Genomic DNA, 22,661 nt, shown 5'->3' on the forward strand with positions numbered 1-22,661 from the left:
GTAGATATTCTAATGGTGAATTATTCACCTTATTTACCTCCTAATCTTATGGGGATTAACTTAAGTTTTGTCTCCCTAATTTTGCCTATAAATAGAGGCATTTCCTAGTGTAAATGTACACCAAAATAAGAGCAAGAATACTTATCTAAAGTTCTTGATCTCTCCCTTTTCTCCTTTTACAATTCAAGTTGTTTTAGTGATCCTTTAAGTAAAATTAAGACATCTTATCTTAATAATCTAAAGTCTTAGATTAAGATATTTTATCTTAGTCATTTCAACAAATATGCATGTAATGTGAAGAGATGAATCTTAATTTTAATTTGTGAAATGAAAATGTGGACCGATGCAGTGGCGTACATTACCGTATTACCATCGCCCTTCTCAGAGACTTCAATTTGACGCAGACGATGATATCCACATTCCCCAAATCGACACTCAGAACCACCAAAGCTGAAGTACTTGCTTCTTTCACCGTAGCTACAACCCTCTCTCTCATCCATTTCCGTCGGCTAAACTGCGCCGCCGTCGCCTCCATGACTTCTCCCCGCCTGGTTCCCCAGCCACCGGACCTCGCGAAATGGGTCAAACGGGAAGGTGGGTTTGTCCACCCTGCTGTCAAGATCGCTCAGCTCTCCCCCTACGGCCTCGGATTGGTCGCTTCTGATGAAATTCCCCGTGGTTCTGACCTAATTGCTCTCCCCCCTCATCTTCCCTTGAGATTTCAATCCGACGGGGGGAGATGGCTCATCCTCTGTTCTCTCTAATTTGGCCGACAAAGTTCCTGGTAACTTCCTCTGCTTTGGCTTTAAATGGCACATTTAGCTTTACATTATGCTTGGTATTGTTGAAGTGGATGCATTTGCCCCTAATCTGGAACTTCATAGTTTCTATCTTTTTGTACTTGTTACATTGAAAGAATTCATAATTCCTGCAGTATGTTGATGTGAAAACTGGCTTGAATTGGAAAACCAGGAAATGGATTCTCACTACTTGGCAATTTACATTGTTGTGGGTTGATTTTTTTGAGAAACTTACGATTGATTCTGTTAGCACTGTCTTACTTCTGGTGTGACTGAGGCCTGTCAGATTTGATAGTTCTTAATTCTTGCCTATAGAGTGAGAAATGGGAAGAAAGTATAGGCCTGAAATAGCAAAGGAGTGGTCAGAACCTGGGTTGGATTGCTCTTGGGTGATTTAGAAGCTTTAGAATGTAATAGAACTATTGTATGGAAGAGTTACTCGAGGCTAGAAGTAACTGAACAATCTTAGTCTTCTGTGATTGCACTTAGGTTTTTTGTTCAAGAACTTAGATAGTGACTAATTATTGAAAAAATAGGGTCAATGAGTTTTGAGATATAAGTAAAATGGACACTGGAAGCCTTTGACAGAGGAACTATGGGCTATGAGGCTGGGCTTGAGACTCCTGCAAGAGAGGCAAAAGTCGGTTACGTTTAGGTGGCCATACATCAGCAATCTTCCAGAGACATACAGTGTGCCTATATTCTTCCAGGGAGATGATATAAAGAATTGCAGTATGCTCCTATTCTTAATCAGGTATTTGTATCGCTTACTTTTTGTTTGAGCATCAATGGCAGGCTATGAAATCATGATCTCATACCAGTTCAGTAAAACGGTCTTGACTTGCTCTACTGGACCAGGTGAATAAAAGGTGCCGTTTCCTTTAGAATTTGGGAATGAAGTCCAACAAGCATTAGAAAATGTAAAGCCTGAAGATCATCCTTTTGAGGGTCTACGTGTCGATGCATCCTCCCTAGGCTGGGCCATGTCAGCCGTTTCATCTAGAGCTTTCCGCTTACACGGTGATGGGACCCACAAGGATATGCCCATGATGCTTCCTTTGATTGACATGTGTAATCACAGCTTCAATCCAAATGCTAAGATTATCCAGGATCAAGATACAGAACAATCAAAGATGCTAGTCAAGGTAATTTTTAAACATTGACCCATGCAAATGGCAGGAGTTTATAAACATCAATGATGTATTGTTGTGTTTTGCAGGTAGTTTCAGAAACCGATATTAGAAAAGATGAAGCCTTGGTTCTCAACTATGGTTGCCTTAGCAATGATTTTTCCTGTTAGACTATGGATTTGTGATACCTGCAAATCTATATGACTGTATTGAGCTTAGATATGATGGAGCTCTTCTGGATGCTGCAAGCATGGCTGCTGGAGTTTCTTCACCCAACTTTTCATCACCAGCTCCATGGCAAAGAGAAATATTGTGCAAACTAAAATTAGATGGAGATGCTCCTATACTAAAGGTTTAACTCTAATACCTATTAACTAGCCAGATATTTGCTGCATATAATAATCTTTCTCAAGCTTCTATTGTACTCTCACTACACAATTAAGTTTTACTATGAAAATAGGGATCGCATGATGCTAATGATTATTTTTATGTATGATTAGATTTGATACGAATATGGATAAATTGGTGATAGATTGATTAATGTATTCATTCTCTTTATATCTTTATTTATGAGCTTTTGAACAATTTATTTTATACTGATTTACAATCTACCTAATTGCTGCACCACTGCTCTGAATTGGCTTGTACTTCCTTTTACATCTCTCTTGCTCGTTTGGTATTGATATCAAAGATATGAAATATCAGGTATGGGTATCGGTATGGATATCAAGGGTATCGGGTATGGGTATGGATATAAGTAATACCTTTGACATACCAATTCATAAGGAGATATCAAAAGAACACTCTAAACTCACAAAAGTATATCAAATGATATACCGATATCCATATACTTCCATACCAAACACCATATATCAGTTTGATATCGATATCTGGATATACAAAACAATGGTATGGGTATCAATGATATCTCGTATCCATACCTGATATTTAGATATCAATAGTGATAGTTTGCCTTCCATAGCTTTATTCTGTGTTTTGAGTAACTAATTTAGCGGAGTTAATCTAATTCCTTGTAATTTCCTTTTTCAAAGGTGACTATAGGAGGTCCGGAATTAGTTGATGGCAGATTGCTTGCTGCATTAAGAGTGCTGCTATCAAACGATCCAGAAACGGTCAATAAACAAGATTTGGATGTACTTCAATCTCTTTCAATTGAAGCTCCTCTTGGAATATCAAATGAAGTTGCCGCTCTTCGAATTGTCATCGCGTTATGCATGATAGCACTCCAACATTTCCCTACCAAAATAATGGAGGATGAAGCTCTACTGAAAAAGGGTGTCTCAAACTTTTCAGAACTCTCTGTTCAGTTTAGAATCCAGAAGAAATCATTGATCGTTGATACAATGATGAATCTTTCTAACAAGGCCAAATCACTTCTCTCCAACCAACCACCTTCACCTCAACAGTAACCTCAAAACCAGTTCCCAAGTTTTGTCTTCATAACTTAATTTTTGTAGTTCTCTTGATATTTGAAACTCAATACTGCTTCTAGATTTGCGATCTTCACTTGCGTTATTATGTCTAATGGAATTTTCTTTGTTAATGTTCTTATTATTCTGTGAATCTGATACAGGTCACAAGAAAATCTCAGTAAATATTCCTAATTATCAAACATATATACATCAGAAGATCAAAACACTCAAAATCTAATACAGAAAGCTTATTTACCCATCTCTATAAAACTGAAATGGGTCTTTTAGACAGCCCTAGCGGCGATCTAGATCTCTGCCTTGTAATTTTGCCATCAATAAACCTTTTCTCAAGCTGCATTAAAGCTGGATGCTTCAACTTCTCCATCTCTTCCTTAATCTTTCGTACTTTGCTATGGATTGGAATACTATCCTTCTCATGACAAGCCATGTCTTTGTAAATTGATGTGAAGATTGTGGTGTTTGAAGTTGGGAACAAGTTTATATAGTTGAGGAGTTCAAATTAGCATGTCTTTGTTCATCATGAGTTTGGTGTGTAAGGCAAGGTGTATGGTGGGGGTGGATATGTGTTTGGTTGGCATCTTATCTATGCACCAATAAAGTGTATGTGTAATGCCATTTTAAAAGACTCTTCCTTGATTTGTTGATACTTGTAGTATCAGCAACCTTCTCTAATCATCAACCTTTCAACTTAAGATATATACTTTCTTTGAAATCATGAAGAAACATCCCAAGAACGACACTTGGTCTAACTAGGTGTTGCTTGCTTGCTTGTGCAAGTTATAGGATCATTGTGTTTATCTCCAGTGTGATTGATTATGTATTTCATGGTGTGAAACTCCCAAAAGCTTGTTGATTAGTTGTGAATTTAGGTCAAAGAACTAGGAATAACACGTTTTTGAATCACTGATTGATATGGTAGTGAGATATGACGAGTTTGGTCTGTTTTTTTTATTATTATGATGAGGACAAGCTAGCGAGTAGGAACTAAGCAGTTAGTGAAATTGAAGAAAATGGCGGTTGGGCGGTTGTTCAGAGAAGATTGTGGTTGGCCGTTTATCCACAATACCTATGTTGAAAATTTGGTCGTTGATGAGATCCACTTTAAAATTTCCATGTTTATCTTTTTATGAAGGGAAATTTGGATACGTGAGTAGGGCTGAGTACGGATCGGGTAAACCGAATTTTTTTTACCCGAAACCAATTATTTCGGTTCGGGTATCGGTTTAGGAATCCAAAAAATCGGTTTTCGGATCGGTTCGGGTAAAACCGAAACTAAAACTAAATGAAATACTATGAATTACAATAATCCCTTGAAATTTGGGCACAGTATAATAGGTTTATGAATATATGTACTTACATAGTAATTTGAGCTTAAATACTCTGCCTTATAATATGTGTAACACTCTTAGTGTTACACATATTATAATGCAAATGGAAGAAGGTAACCTATCTTTATATTCATTTACTTATTCATTCTTGACTGTATTTTTAACATTTTGATGCTAATTAATAAGTATCTTTATCTTTGTATTTATCACGGATTTTGAGAAAAACATGTCATTACTTAGCTAGACGAGTATGAATGGTTGGTCTACAGAATTTTTCAACAAACTAGAGGTTCTATCTTATCTTCTTGATTTACTTTTGATTTTCAAATCAACTACTTTCTTTGTTAATGTGTATGTGTGCAACTATTTTTATTTATTTTACTTAAATTTTATAAACATGGTGCAATGAACTATTGGATTCTTACAATTGAGAAGGAAACCTCATTTCATTGGAGTTGCGAAGAGAGAGAAGATTGTTATTATTTAGCAAAATATTGACATTGTTTTGAACATTTATGTGTTTTGTTTTGGAATATTTTATTTTGTATTTGGTATGAACTTTGAAATTTAAACTTGATATTGATATATGACTATTTAAGTAGTAATATGTTATTTTGATTTTTGAGACATCATTTATAAAAATTTATTACGATAATGACAAAGTTAAATCGTTTATTAAATTTCATTACGATAATTGTCCAATATGTGTAACACTAAGTTAAACCTTAAAAGAGTGTTACACATATTGGACTGTTTCGGTTTTTACCCAAACCAAACCGATCCAGAGGAGGACCGAACCAAACCGATCCAATATACTTTGGATCGGTTTTCGGTTTGACTTTTTAAGATTTCGGTTTTCGAGTCAGTTCAATTTTATTAGATCGGTTCAGTTTGTGACCCATGCTCACCCGTGTAGGTGAGTAATCAAATTGAAATTTAAATATGATTGTAGCAATTTGTAAGGAAAGTAATTCGTGATTTTTGTTTCAAGGGTAGTTAGTTCTGATTTTTATATAAAAAGTTCCCCTTTCTCAGTCTACCTATAATGAATGTCTTTTACCCTCTGTTTTCCCTTTACACTAGCTCATTTCCACTATAACCAATAGAGCTCGTTCAACACAATATGAACTCGTTTAATATATACTAATATAACCTAACCAATGTGTTAGATAATCCATTGGAAAAATCGTTAGTCTTCGATGACCATTTTAATATCATTTTCCAATAGATAATTTAGGCTATTACTTAATGTCGTATCGTTATAATTGTTAATTATGTTTCAAAACCGTCTTCATATCGACAACACCTAAACATTATGTTTTGGCATAACAAAAACGTTTCGTTTTTACATTATCAAAACGGAACATTTCAATTAAAAGAACAATACACCATATAAAATAGAACTTTCGGTCTCTCTAACATTGTACCTCATTTCCGCTGCCCCCTTCTTCTCAAATACTCCTATCTTTATTTTTGAGCTTCCAATAATATTCGAGCTTTCTTCGTCGCGTTTCTTCGTCTTTTAACTTACTATTATCAAAAGATATAACCAATTAAAGGTAGAGATCGGTCAAAACCAGTCAAACTCTTTACCAGAATAGGGATGGAACTGGAAGTCCGGAACCACCGGTGCATCCACCTCCAAGGTTCCGGTTCAAAGTACGCTTGAACTCTCAATGAGCGGTTCTTGAACCTCAACTGACGGTCCAAGAGAGAGGTTTTCCAGGTTCCGGTTCATGAACCGTACACACACCTCTAACTAAAGCTTCATGATTTAAATGTAGAATTGTGTGTTCAACTCGAGGTTTTACTCATTAAAATAAGTTATCAAGGCTTCGAAGTTATTTCCTCCTCTTTAGGCTATGTTTGGTATACTGAGCTGGAAGTGCAACTAAATTAGTAGTTGAAGTTCAAGCTAAATGAGTAGTTGGAGCTGAAGTCATTTTTGTAATGTTCGATATTATAAGTTGAAATTTTAAACACAAAAGATAAAATTACTAAAAGGGTAAGCATATTTAATAAGTTTATCAAGCTACCTTAAACTTTCTTAATATTAGGAATATCACATTAACAAACTAAAATTCATTAAGATAAATTAAACTTGTTAATCTTACTTAAGATTAATCTACCTAATTATATGTTGTTTGAAAAAGTTTGATAGAAGGTTGTTGGATCTAGTCTCTTCAAGAACTAATTCTTCAACACGATTTAGAGATCTACCTTGCAGAAAAAAGAGACAACTTCTGATCGAAGCAAGATATCATCAAACGTAAGAATCCTAGATCAAGCTTTATTTCGGGATAAAACTCACACAAACTTTCTTATTAATTTGAAAGACAAGCTTACAAGAGATCTCTCACACTAACACTCTTACACTCAGTGTTTGTGTTTTCTATTCCTTGAATAGAACTAATCTCTCAAGCTTTCTCTCAATGTAATAACTAGAATGCACAAAAATCAGAACTCGTTTCTAATCCTATTAAAACTCTATTTATAGATAAGCTTCTACATAGCTCGGTATATATCAACTAGCGGTGCCACGTCATAGTCGCGCTTATCTCTCATTGTCTTTCAAGAACTGGGTTCTTGAATCAGTTAGGATACTTATCCACTTGCTACCTGAGTGTGATTTGATGACACGTGGTGCAACTTGTTCAACTTGCTTTGACACACACTATTCATCCTTGAATTGCGCTTACACGTGTATGGCTCTCCTTGGCTTTTGCTTTTTGAGATGCAACGTGCACGACTTGTGCTTCCTATTTTCATCTTCATCACGTGGTTAAATTGAATTATCCTTCTTAGTTAATTCTTCAACGAGCTTTGTCCATTCTCTTCTCTGGTACGCTTGCACTCTTTTGGAATATATCAGCGTGCCTATTGCGCTACTCAGCGAGACTCTAAATGTCTAAACGCAACCTTACGGCTTTGACGGGGCCAAAATGGTCGTTGTGCCCTATCAAAGTAAATTTCCTAAACTACTCTACCTTAGTAAAGTAGCAAGAAATGGCCGAATCCCACAGGGAGTCAGGTATTCGATTCTTGTGTTCTTAAATTAATCAACTTAAAAGTAACCAAAAAGGGGGAAATGATTAAATGCAACTAAACTAACAATTGAATGGAACATAATAATGGGAAAGCACTTCGCTCAACAAGTATCCACAGAACAGATTAATTGATTGATCATTGACTTCTAAATTACTATCAGGTTTATCCTACAATATATATATTCTATAGTTGTCCTAATCCGTGTTCTTATATAGTTAATAGTCCAACTAGTCCTATTAACCATTACTTAACTACAACCCTGAAACTATCAAGATTTAATAATCAAACAACAATGAACTCAAGAATAGATAGGTGCATGCAGTACCATTGAATCAAGGTCGATATTTAATACACAATCAACTCTCCCTACAATAACAATCCCAACTAGGTCATGTATTGATTTGTACCTAACAATAAGACTCTCCAACTCGGACAAGTCAGGCCTAGCAATATGAATAGACTTATTCTACCTAGTTGATCAGGTCAGAAAGGTAAATCACATTCAATAACCAATTAAGATCAAGACATAGAAAACAACTAGAATATAAAGAACCCACATAAAAGTCTTACAATCAATTCATTTGTTGGTTTTCACAAGCTGAACAAAGTAAATCAAACTACTCTTGCCTCACTCTAAAACAACGTAAAACTAGAAAATGTGTAAATTGTGATGATGATGATAGGGTGGATACAAAACCCTAACCCTATTTATTAACCTAAATAATAGAAACTAATGCTAAAAAGGCCCAGCCCGAAGCTCCATCATAAAGTAGGCAAAAGGCCCAAAGTGATCTTGGTGAAAGAAAGGACTCGCTGCTTTCTCGACCCAACACGGACGTGGTCACGCATATGTCGGTGCGGTCGCGTCTGGGTCGAACTTGAAATTCCGTCTTGAGAGCAGTGGAGTGGTTGCGCCACCAGCGCATTGTCGCGTCAGGGCCTCTGTATCCTGCACGGCTACGTCCTTGTGTGCGCGATCGTGCTTCGTCCCTTTGACAATCTTCTCTTCGAATGTTTGTAATTCTTGTGAATAACACCTTTGCTCTGCGAGGTCCAGATCACAGTAATATGCTCCATATTCATTCCAAATCACCTATAAATGATGCTAACGACCACTAGATAGGCTATACTAGGTATCGCCTATCAAACCCCCACACTTAAACCTTGCTCGTCCTCGAGTAAGCTGCAACTAACTACTTGGCGATCTCAATGAGTATGGGAGAACATGACAGTAGTGGTCGTTGAATCAACACTTCAGCTCCTAAGTACCTGTAATAATCAAAGCACAAGGCGTAGACTCCGACTCTACTGGAAATCTTCAAAAACAATGCAAGACTCAATAAGACTCCAAACACCTATAAACTAACCTAACAATGGCATTAATTAATTCCCCAGACTTGAACCTTGTTTATCCTATGCAATTACACTAACATGAATTTCCAAAATATGCAAAAAATGTCTCTATCCAAGTGATATATGAAGGATGATAACACAAGATCAAACAAACGACAAATCATTTTCCTAACATGCTTCCTAAGCTATGATAGGATATCACGAGCTCCAACACCATCGAAAGCATATAACAAACCATTACTCAACTCAAGTAATACCACATATAACTTTTTATTTGTTTTTTTCATCCTACTCATGTATTTTTCTTTTAAAACCATTTATTTCGGTGTCGGGCCCGTCCATTTTACGGCCCGGGCCAACTAATGAAACTCATTGCTTGCTTAGCCATGGAGAATCAAACCCGGAGTGATCTTTCACACCACAGAGATCACATGCTCTTTCGACTTATTTCAATAGGAGTTCACTACCTTTTATTTTATTTTTATTCATTTTGTAATGAAAAAGGACGAAAGCAAAATAATATGATGATATGATAAAACTAGAGATGAGATGGTAAAAGTGCAATCGTAGTATTGGTCCTAATGTATCCTAATCATAATCCACATGCTCAAGTCAAAGTCCTCAATTTGATCAATCATATCATCATCATAATGCAATTGAAATATCAATACCTAAAGCATAGTAAACAGATTAAAAATCAATGCACTACCAAGCATCAAATAGGGAAAAAAATGATAACCAACTCTAACAATTCAAAATAACTCAAAATTTTCAAAATCTAACTCAAAAAACAAAGATAGTTGAGGTAATTCCCCTCCCCCACACTTAAACTACACAATGTCCCTATTGTAAAATAAAGAACAAAGCTAAAAGATAGATGCAAGTGGAAAATACCTCTTTTGATGGGTTGCCTCCCAGACAATGCCTTTGGTTAAAGTTGTAGGCCCGACTTCTTGCTCTCTGTCAACCAGCACTAGGCCCCTTAAGGACCAACTCATCCTTCATGATATAGTATTTCTTAATTCACTTTCTCTTTCTCATCCCCTTGTTATACCAACCCTTCTTCTTTTCTATGTAATGGCCTGGAGGTAACGGAATCAAGAATCCCGATACCTGTATAATAGGAGAAGGAGGGGGAAGCTTGTCTCCCTCTAAAATCAGTATCGGGGACCCATTGGCTAAACACACCTCAGTATTACCAACATCCTCCGTATCCTCAAACATATCAAACCTCACAACAACATCATTAAACTCTAAAGACAAAGTCACATTGCCTAGATCTACCTTAGTACCCGCAATCCTCATAAATGGTCTACCTAAAAGTATAGGTGTAGATTTCCTATCCTCCTCCATATCTAGTACATAAAAATTTGTAGGAAAAAATAACTTATCAACCATCACTAGCACATTCTCCACTACTCCCCTAGGACGAACGGTAGACCCATCAACCAATTGAATTAAAATATCAGTTTCATGCAAAGGTCCTAATCCTATATTCTTGCATAGAGAGTATGGAATTACATTAATGGAAGCCCCTAAATCTAACATAGCCTTCGCAAAATTATTATCACTGATACGGCAAGGAACGCTAACCGTACATGGATCACTGTAATTGGTAGGCATGCGCTTCTAGAAGATGGATGAGACTCTCTCACCTATCATGACCTTGTGGTTCCCTTTCAGCTTCTGTTTACTCTTGACTGTGCACAACTCCTTAAAAAAATTTGTGTATCTTAGAATGCTCTTGATTAGCTTCAGTAGAGGGATGTTCACAACGCACTTGCTGGATGTTTCGAATAGCTCCTTGTCGCTCTCCAGCTTCCTAGTATACTCAATGCTTCTGGAAGGGGAGACGGGGGTTTCAGATAATCAAGTGGAGGGAAGTTGGGCCGCAAATAGTTACTCTGTCGGATCTTGAAATCACCTCGAGGATCATCTATCTCGTCCTCCTCATCAACCGGATTACCTTCCTCGGAGTTCAACACGGGAGGCAGCTCGTTCTCAGCAGAAGAGGTGGCGCAGTCGCACAGAAGGGGGGTGCGGTCGTGCGAGTCTCTAGGAAAGGTGAAACGGTGGCGTAGATCTGGGCGGGTCGTGCCAATGTTTCCAAAAAATTCTCCGTAAATGCGCGGTTGCGCGAGTGCAGGACGTGATCGGGCCCTTCCTTAGCCATGGTTGTGAGGGCGCGCGACTCTGGTGCGCGGTCGCGCCTATCAGCAGGGTCGTTGACGTGGACGCACGTCTTATTGCACGGCCGCGCCCCTGACGAATTCTCATCCTCGAGGTCTTCTTCTGATATTTCCTCCAAGTTCGACACTCCTCAATATCATCACGCTGACCTTCCTGACGTTCTAGTTTGTTGTGTTCTGGATTGGACTCACCACAATATGAGATAGTAGTGAATTTGATTGATTCTGAACTAGAGTGGACACTGTCTGCGCTAATTGACCTATTTGCACCTCAAGATTCTTGATGCTTGCCTCTACGGTCTGGACGTGGGTAGTGAGATTCTTAGTCAATGATGTCAGCATGTCCATAGTGGAGGATCCAGAATTTGGTTGCGGGTCACGAGGTCTCTAACGTTTTTGATGTTCAAGCTGGTATCTATATCTCTGGTGATAATTGTTCTGCTGCTGGTCATTCCACGGAAGTGCAGGACCATATCCACCTACATCATTCACCTCAACAACTGTATCTTCTTGCAGCTTGGGACACTGATTCAAAAAGTGAGATGGACTCGTGCATAACCCACACAGTCTTGCCGGTTGTTGCCCGCGACTCAGAAGTATCTTCTTCATCCCAGCTACCTTATTTGCAAGACTCGAACCCTCCGAACTCGCATCACTCATTGCTCTCTCGGTGTAGGTTCTCCTAAAGCTCTTGGTACTTTCTCACATATCCTGAAGTTTCTCCATGACATCCTCTGGGGTCATATTAAGAATGCTTCCACCGTAAGCAGCGTAAATTATCCTCCTCTCAACAGTCAGCAACCCTTGAGTAAGAAAAAGTACCAAATCCTCCTGCTCATAACCATGAAAAGGACAACTAACACACAACCCCTTAAACCTCTCCAAGTAGTTATACAGAGACTCCTCATCTCGCTGCTCAACCTACACAATCTCTCTCTTTACCACGTTAGCCTTCTTGACCGGAAAATACCTATTCAAGAACTCCTTGTGTAGCTTTTCTTAGCTATCAATGGACCCAGTGGGAAGGTGGTAGTACCAAGACCTGTCCGTATCCTTCAGCGTGAACCCAAATGCTCTCATATTTATCTGCTCTTTCGACACATTGGATGGCTTAGTAGTCATGCCGATGTCGTGGAATTGGTTGAGATGCATAATTGGGTCCTCCACGGGCAGACTGTGAAACGTGGGCAGCAAATTGATCACTCCATACTTAAGCTCTAATGTTACCCCCTGAGCAAGTGGTGGTAGGAATATTGATTGGGGTTGCTGCGTCAGATTGGGAGTAGTACGCCCCCGCAGCGTCCGGTTACCGCCATTATTTCCCTGCACAAGTGACTCCACCAGTTGTGTGAGTTGCGCTATCTGCTATCATCTGTTCTGGGGTCTGCTCTCTGACTCGAGCACCATCCATCATGTTGGTCTTGGTCCTTCTCTCTCTCTCTGTGAGTCCTACGAATGGTCCTCTCGATCTCTGGATTAAGCTCAACAAGAAAATGATCAGTAGCATAGGTACTGACCATACACTAATCAGCACCAAAGTTAATCAAATAAAAAACACAAGAAAAGAAATCTGACTCACCCGCAATGGGGTTAAAATGGTCATTTCTCCCTATCAAAGTAAATTTTCTAACTAACTACTCTACCTTAGTAAAGTGGCAAGAAAGGGTGGTATACCACAGGGAGTCAGATATTCGATTCTTGTGTTCTTAAAAGTAACCAAAAGGGGGAAATGATTAAATGCAACTAAACTAACAATTTATTGGAAAATAATAATGGGAAAGCACTTCGCTCAACAAGTATCCGCACAACAGATTGATTGATTGATCATTGACTTTTTAATTACTATCGGGTTCATCCTACAATATATATATTCTATAGTTGTCTTAATCCCTGTTCTTATATACATAGTTAATAGTCCAACTAGTCCTATTAACCCTTACTTAACTACAACCCCGAAACTATCAAGATTTAATAATCAAGCAACAATGAACTCATGAATAGATAGGTGCATGCAGTACCATTGACTCAAGGTCGATATTTAACACACAGTCAACTCTCCCTACAATAACAACCCCCAACTAGGTCATGTATTGATTTTCTATCTAACGATAAGACTCTCCAACTTGGACAAGTCAGACCTAGCAATATGAACAGACTTATTCTACCTAGTAGATCAGGCCAGACAGGTAAATCACATTCAATAACCAATTAAGACTAAGAGAGATGAAACAACTGGAATATAATTGAGAACCATGATAGAAGTCTTACAATCAAATCATCTGTTGGTTTCTATAAGTTGAAAAAAGTAAATGGAACTACTCTTGCCTCATTCTAAAACAATGTAAAACTAAAAAATGTGTAAACTATGATGATGATGATAGGGTGGAGGAAAAACCCTAACCCTATTTCTTAACCTAACAATAGAAACTAATGCTAAAAAGGCTCAGCCTGAAGCTCAATTAGAAAGTAGGTAAAAGGCCTAAAGTGATCTCGGTGGAAGAAAGGACTCGCAACTTTCTCGACTCAACACGGGCACGGTCGCGCATATGTCGGCGTGGTCGTGTCTGGGTCGAACATGACATTCCATCTTGTGAATAGTGGTGAGGTCGTGCCACCTAGCGTGCGGTCGCACCAGGGCCTCTGTAGTCCTGCGCGGCCGCGTCCTTGTGTGGGCGACCGTTCTTCGTCACGAATGTTTGTAATCCTTGTGAATAACACCTTTGCTCTGCGAGGTCCGGATCATAGTAATATGATCCATAATCATGCCAAATCACCTATAAATGATGCTAATGACCACTAGATAGGCTATACTAGGTATTGCCTATCACGCTTCTTAGATCTCGTAACAAGACTCTAGTTCTTCAAGATAGATAATAATTTATATGAGTGTGACCTGTATCACTTAAAAATCATAAAGATTGTTATATATTGAGTTTGTTATCATCAATATTGCTATCTCAATTAACAGTTTCCCCATTTTTGATGATGATAAACCTATAGAACATAAGCACATATACCATAGGAACAGAATCATATTAAGCTTAAAAGATTAAACTTAACAAGCTCCCGCTTTCAAATTCACCGTACACCTTTAGAACTTATATACCTTAATTCCCCCTTAGACCAAGACATGTTTAATCCCCCCTTAACTTTGACAAATATTGTAGCACAATCAATATGCACACTTTTAAATTCCCCATTTTGACGTCATAGAAAAGCCATACTTAATACAACATAAGGGAACTTTCAAAGTGATAGACTAACACGCTAGAAATGAAGATGTATAAAAGGTGAGAGGGCTAGGAAAACACAACTAATCAAGTAAGAAAATCAACACAATCAATAATAACAACACAAACATACTTGTATTTCATTGTGTAGGAATAAGGCAAATAACAAGGTAAGGCATAAAAAACAGAAAAATCTAAATAGAACCTTTTTCTAAGTCTAGAGCTTCTTTCTGAAGCTCGAGAAGTTCATTGAGCTTAGAAATCATATTGTCGAGCTTTGCAAGGTTAAGCTAAAAAAACACTTAATAGTTGTGTCCACTCGATACATAGCATGTCTCATGTTGTTAGGTTCTTCATTGCCTTTCAAGCACAACTTAGTCTTTTCTTCTTCTTCTTCAGTTATATTCGCCATGTCAAGTAGTCTCAGAGTATCACTTGTGAGGACTTCATCAAAGACCTTTTCCTTCTCAGTGACATACAGTTTGTGCTTGACTAGGATTTTCTTACATATGTGAGTGTAAGGAAGATTTGTGATCGTGTTGGCCTTGAAAATGTAAATGTGGATGAACATAACTTGTGGTGTATCAATTAGCTCACCATTGAGACATTTGTCCAGAAGCACCCCATATGCTATAGTGACTATCTGTGTGCGATACCTCCTTAGCATAATGTTGCATACAATAAAATAATGAAGAACATGCATGAGAAAGCATAATGTTGCATACAATAAAATAATGAAGAACATGCATGAGAAAGTAGAGGTATTCTAGCTTAAGCTCCTTTTTATTCCAGTTTGTTCCAAACAAGTTCTTCTTGATTTGATTGCCTCATTTGGACCAATTCTTCTTAGGGACTTGATTCTACCCATTCCAAGTTTTCATACAGATTGCGCTAGCAAAGTCGTGAACTGAGACATATACATTTTGCTTGTTCCGGTCTAAGACTAGCATGTCTCTTGGGATTGTACATGGGCAGTGAAGTTGCTATAGAAGTCCATTACCATGTATGTGTTAGCTTCAGAAGGGGCAATTGATTGGCGGCATCTCGTATGACATAAGGAGTGGAAGTTATCATCAATTACCGGTATATTACGTCATGATTAGAGCGTATTACCCTAGTACAGACTTCGAGGAGCCAAGGAGCTAAATACGAGAATTACGAGTACCGAGGGGAAGACGCAAGGAAAAGGATGAGTGCGTGCAAGGAGAAGACCAAGGGAGGCATTCTGGCCTAGGACACGACCGCGTCCTAGGTAGCGCGACCACGAGGAGCCATCTGCATAGTGGCGCGACCGCGTCTGACCTGGCGCGACCGTGCCAAGTGGTCTGCATAGAGGCGCGACCGTGTATACATACGTGCGACCGCGCCCCTGTACGCTTCTGCGTCGCCGTTGTTCCTTCTCTGCGGGAGTTAATGGGCTTTTTACCTAGTTTTTTAGATAGAGTTTCGGGCTGGGATTTTTAGTAATTATTTACTAGGGTTTAGTCTTTATAAATATATGAGAGCTTTGCCTCCATCTATCATCCAATAATCACTTCTCATATATTAATTTCATAATTTAATGTTTTTTTAGAATGAGGAGCGAGTAGTCTCCGATCTTTGTTCCCCAAGCGGAAGCCTGCTGATCTATGGGTTTGTAGACTTCTTCTTTGGTTCTAATAATATATGTTATCTGATTTGTTTCATTCTCTTGATTATAATTCTCATTGATTGTGATTTATTTATCTAGATTAGCTACCTAGGTTTATAGATCTATTTCATACTACTAGGTATAACTTGTCCTAGTTAGAGAGTCTTTCCATAGGATAACACATCAATTTCCTGTACTAGTTGGACTTGTGATTACATGGAGGAGGAGGATGCATTAGTAGCCAAGTGGCGTTGTGCGTTCCTATTTATTCATGAAATTTATGCTACCTAGGGATTAGCCTATAATAGTTTCAAGGTGATATCTAGAGGTAAGGGCTGTTAGGGCTAGTTGACCTGATTAGCTAATTAGCAACATGGATTAGGACAAAATTAACTTATGATCCCTCCATCCGTTTTTATTCTTCTCATTTCCTCCCGACATGTTTGTCGAGACATGTTTTATGCGGTAAATATCTCCAAAATAAAGTTAATAAAAAATTATAAAATTTACATCTTGTTAAAGTACTCGTCAAGACGAATAAAACAAGACCAAGCATGACTATGTTTTTACATATACATCGAGAGAAATTGAAAAGATTCTATCAAGATGTGAATAGTGAGTAAAAAGGAAATTGGAAGAATATAAAGGGACGGAGGGAGTAATTTAGAGAATGAACCCGATTAGAAATAAGAAGTTTAGGATCAAACCCATAAACTCGTAGTGTAGATGCCTGGTGAATAAAGTATAGGCTTGTATTGCTTTCGAAGATTACTTAGTTAGTTTTCACCATCTTCCCCCTTTCTTTGTTACTTTAAAGCTAATTAGATTATAAGCACAAGAATTGATCCGTTGACTCCATGTTTGATTCGACATTTGCTTGTCACTTTACTTAGGTAAAGGAGTTAGCAAGGAATTTTACATTTGGTGAGAGCCTAACAACCTCCCATCAGCAATCTCCAGCTTGTCTTATCCTTGGAAGTTTAGCATTCTCTCCACTTCACTCAGGTCGAATTCCTTCTGAAGTCCACGCCATGTCTCTGGGGCTATGATTAGTAGAGCTAGAAGTACACGCTTATCCATGCTTGACTGAATTTGAGGAAGAATTGTAGAGCTGGAGGTGGAGGTCGTCTTTAACTTTTTTTGAGTTTGATCTCTCTGGCTTTTTCTATTTGAGAGTGAGAGCCTTTTTATGGACAGGCACCTCCTCCACCACCTCTTCTTCGTCATACTCCTCCTCTTCTTCACCTTCTTCATCCTCTTCAAGATTGGATTAAATCTAGAGAGAAGGTCCACCTTCTTCTTCTCTCTTCCTATTGAGCTTATCCGCCGACTGCGAGTCGCCGGTTTAAAGGAAAGGACAGAGTGAAGTATCCTTTTTAGTAGACTTAGGCACCTCCACTCTGGTGATCTCCTCTCGAGTTACCTTCAAAGGCTCCTCTTTATGGACAAATGGTTTTTTATGGGAGGGCTTTTCTAGAGTGGAAGAAGATTGAGCAGAGGGTGATTTGGATTTATCTAGGACGGTGGGAGTAGTCTAAGGTGAAGTGGTTATGGGTTTGTTAGATTTGGCTTTGGCTTTGGTTAAGGCTGAGAGTAATTGTTAGAACAATTCGACTTCATCGGTCCTGAGATCGAGTGTGGTTTTGTTGGAGCTGGATGAGGCCATTTCTCAAGGTAGGGAGAGAGAGAGAGAGAGAGAGAGAGAGTAGGATTGAGTTAGGGAAATGAGAGAGGTAGGATAAGGGCACAAAGATACTATACCACACCCATTTATAGAGGTCACTCAACCCAGACGCTCCATCTAACAATACTTTGGCAACGATGTAATCTCCAAAACCTATATCCCAACGGCTATAATTTTGAGCACCCCAATATCAACGGTCACAAGCTTATGCGTAAAAAAAGGTCGATGATGAATCACACTGAGAAATAAAGGTATCTCTTCCAAGGTGACGCGTGTAAAGGTAGTAATGCGGTGGAAGTATTTGCCTCATTGCTTAACCCGCTCAATAAGTGAATCATAACGGACGTACATTCCGATGAAGGAATGATAAAAGCGTGACCAAAATGATAATAAGCAAGTAAGGGTGATCATAAAATATCAAGCAAAAGTCAAAAGCACACATGTAACACATTGGGTAGGCTTTTTGACATGCATTATGAATACTCCCATATGTGACTAAGGAGGATAAGAAATGTTACACATGAACCATGCTTAAGGACAATCATATAAGCATGAATCATTTCTCGGGGGCTTAATAATAAGTTAAGAAGCAATCATCATGCTTAATAAAAGGGTATACAACGAAGCATGCAAAAGGGTGATCACTATATCATGTTGAAAGCTACAAACAATCATGCTTGATAGACCCTTTTGAAAAATATGATCCAAATCATGAGAGAGATAAAATTAATTGTTGGTTAGAATTAATCTTCACTCCTAAGTTCACAAATATGTATTTAGATGCGTAATATAGTCAAAGTGTGAGGGAACTTACCGTTCTTGAAGAGATGGCCTCAATCAAGAGGGATTATTTGCAAAAGTAGTCTTAGATGCAAGAAAGATAATCTGTTCAAGGGCTTGGTGAAGATGTCTGCTACTTTCTCTTCCGTCTAATAATATGTTAGCTCAATATTCCCCTTTTCAATATGGTCACGTAGAAAATGATGCCTCACGTCTATATACTTGGTTCTAGAGTGGTGTACTGGGTTTTTGGAAACATTAATAGCATTACTGTTATCACACCTTATCTATAGAGGGCCAAACATGACATCAAAGCCTAGCAATTTTTTCTTGAGTTGTAATAGTTGAGACGCGCAGGCTACATAGGTAATATACTCTGCCTCAATGGTGGAGAGAGCTATGGAGTTCTGCTTTCTTGATCCCCATGAAACAAGTCAGGGACCTAGAAACTGGGCCATCCCTGAGGTGCTATTCCTATCCACGAGGTAGCCTGCTTAGTCCGTGTTAGTGTAGGCTATAAGTGAGAAGTCTCCTCCTTTTGGGTACCACAAGAAAATGTTCTCAATGCCCTTGAGATAGCATAGGATTCTCTTAATGTTGGATCTATGGATCGCTCTGGGGTTGCTCTTTGATCTAGAGCACAGACTAATAGCAAACACGATATCAAGTCGAGACATTGTGAGGTACATCAATGATCCCACCATTCCATGGTAGTTGGTCTCATCCACCTTCTCCCCGTTCAAGTTTGCATCGAGCTTAGTAATTTTGGAGGTAGGAGTTGGGAATGGCTTGCTATTCTCCATATTGAACTTCTTGAGGATCTCCCTTAGATACTTTTGTTGGTGAATCCAAGTTCCTTCGTTCTTTTGAACTACTTGCAGACCAAGGAAGAAGGTAAGCTCATCAATTTATCTTATGTTGAACATGGAGCTCGTTGTGTCCTTGAACTAGTTGAAAAGAGACACATTCGTGGAGCCAACGTATATGCGAACGATGAGAATATCTCCCTTCTACTCCTTTATAAAAAAGTGTCTTGTCGATGGCACCTCACTTGTAATTTTTGCTAGTAGGGATGGGATTTGTACCTTTAGAACCAAACCGAGTTGTACATTTTGCGGGTATGTAATTTTTATGAAGTAAAAATTTTGGTTCAGTTCTTGTAAATAATTACGGTTCGGGTATAGGTTTTAAAAAGATAAATGAACAAACTGAGTACCCGAGTTATATAGGATTATTAAAAGTCTAGGGCGAGCGGTACTATTCACTTTCTTCTTCGATCGTTCTGCACGCAGCCAGTTCTCTTCCTCGATCATCCTTCCACATCCTCAATTCTCTTCCTCGATCGTCCTTCCATGCCGCACTTCTCTTCCTCAATTGTCCTTCCACACCATAGTTGTCGTCCCCAATCATCTTCTCTCACTACACGTAGGTTAGTTTTTGCATTGCTCCTTCCACCGATTCTAATCTTGTTTATAGTCGATAATCGACGTAACATGTTATTTGATGCTTGAAGTCGAATACTGATTGTTGGAGTTATAGGTTAATCGATGCTTGTATTCAAAAATAAAAGTTACAAGTTAATCAAAAACTGATTCTGTTTCAATTGTGCCCCCACAATTGCACCTGCAAGTTAATTGATGTTTGAAGTTTATTCAAATTGACATTTGATGTTCAAACTTTCTACATTATTAAACACTATTAAGCTTTCTAGAATCATACATGTGATCTCCATAACTTCATTAAACTTTTAGTTTCTACTTTCTAATGAACACAAGTCAACAATATGGATTTTTCTACTGAAAAAACATTTTATTGAACTTTAGTAAAAGATTTCTACTTAATTATTATAATATTATAAAAAAAATCTCTGTTATTTAGAGTTCCCTATGCTTTATAATATTTTAATATTAACTGCAACTTAATCTGTTTCGAAGTGTATCCTTCGATATGGATTTCGCAACACAAGTCAGTCACTGATTCCATCAACCTATTTGGTTCTGATTCAAGCAATCCATTGATAGTGAGGAGCTTAGTCAAGATATAATGGTTGTCACTGTGCTGAATTTGTTGATGTATTGTCTAAAAACCGATTAACCAAAATTAGGAACTAAAATAGGAGAAAATACATAAAATATTAGGAACCGAGCAATCGACTTTAGAAACCGATTAAATCGCCGGTTCAGGTAATGTTGGTTCCTTATTAAAATTCACAGGAACTGAACCCGATTAAACAAAATTACCATGCAGGTAAGCTAAGAAAATACCAGGAACTGAAAGTTCCCAGTCCTAGTTGCTAGTGAAGAAGTCAGATAGGCAGTCATACCAATCTCGCGCAGCTTGCTTTAGTCCATAGAGTGCCTTGTCAAAAAAAGTAGATGTGATCAGGGTGCTCTTTGTCCTCAAAACTAGGGGATGCTTAACATAGACATCCTCATTCAGGGTTCCATTGAAAAAGGCCGTTTTCACATCCATTTGATAGAGCTCGAATCCCTTAAGAGATGCAAACACGATCAATATGCAAATAGCTTCAAGACGTGCACATGAGCATAAATCTCATCATAATCTATTCCCTCTTGTTTATTGTAGCCTTGAGCTACCAATCTTGCTTTGTTTCAGATGACGCTTCCAGTGTCGTTCAAATTATTGTTGAAGATCCATCGAGTCCCTATGATGGTCTTGTTGGGTGGCCTTGGAACAAGCTAGACCTGTTCATGGGTGGATTTGGGGTGGACAAGGACCGGGCCAAATTTTTTATTTTGTCCATTTATGCAGGTCGGGCCAAACCCGCCCATCTTAAATGGGACAATTTCTTTGTCCATGCCCGTCCATTATCATTGACGAGCTACCCACCGGGCTTCCCATTTTGCTTGTTATTTTTATCAAAACATTTCATGTTCTTATCAAACCTACAAAGTACCAAACTAAAAACTACAAATTAGTAAACTAAAAATGTGCAAAGTCTAAAAATACAGTTAAAAACTGTGGTTTTTGATGTTTTCGGTGAAGATAGATTGTAAGAGTTCAATCATCAATATTATTACATGGGTAATATACTTGAAACAAGTCAAAATTTTGATGATAAACGTACTCTACTTATTTCAAAAAGAAAAATATGGGTGATATACTTACTCTACTTGACTAATTATTTTAGTAAGTTAAGCATATATATTATTTTTATTTTTTGAAAAATAATATGGGCGGACTGGGCTTACCCGCTGACATTTTCCAAAACCATGCCAATCCCATATCAATATGGACAGGGTCCGAGCTTGGCCCAGATGAGAAAAAATTGGTGTCCAAACCCACCCATATTTTAGGGCGGGCTGGGCAGGCTTGCCCGCCTTTGAACAGGTCTAGAACAAGCCTCCACACTTTGTTTTGCTCAAATTCCATGAACTCCTCTTGCATGGAAAAAATCCAGTCTGGGAGAGCTTGATGGATATGCGTTGAACGTAAAGAGGTTGTTGAGTGAAGACCTGGTTTGTACACTCTCTATCTAGAGCATCAGAATCTGATCTGTTGGATGGCATTTCTTTTTTTGAAAATTTATGGTTATGACAGTGGTGGCCTCATGGAACTCATCAAGGGAGGAAGACTCTGGTGTAGTGGCAGGGGCAATGGAGATGCTAGCTGAGGCCAATGAAGGTCTAGCTGAGACCTTGGAAGGTCTTGCTAATGCCTTTAGGGGTCTTACTGAGGCCTTGGAGGGCTTTGCTGAGGATGAAGAAGGCATAGATTCAGCGGGAGGAAGTCTCGCTTCAACAAAAGGGGGTTCCGCTTGATTTTCAATCAGAGGCACTTCCTTAGGAGGGTGACTATATTATGTCTCACGGCGTGTCAGCTCCTTTGAATCTGAGCTAGATTCTTCCACTAGTAATTTGTGGTGTTGCTTTCCTTATTCAGAGCACCCTCATAGCTAAAAGATGAAGCTCTTGGATCATCCTCTACATCATCACTTCCAACTTCTAAAGATGTAGTTGTGGAAGTGTGATGAAGAGAACCTTAGAGTGATGAGAAAGCTTGACCTTGAGAGTT

General features: G+C 38.5%; 1 pseudogene; it reads left to right on the plus strand.

Moving 5' to 3' along the window:
• The first annotated feature begins 407 nt into the window (after positions 1–407).
• On the plus strand, positions 408–3,360 carry LOC141249781 (actin-histidine N-methyltransferase-like; annotated as a pseudogene).
• Positions 3,361–22,661: the final 19,301 nt, after the last annotated feature.

This window comes from Phyllobates terribilis, unplaced genomic scaffold (genome assembly GCF_046119375.1).
Source record: "Phyllobates terribilis strain yellow unplaced genomic scaffold, ASM4611937v1 Scaffold_5122__1_contigs__length_54222, whole genome shotgun sequence".
Taxonomy (NCBI): Eukaryota; Metazoa; Chordata; class Amphibia; order Anura; family Dendrobatidae; genus Phyllobates; species Phyllobates terribilis.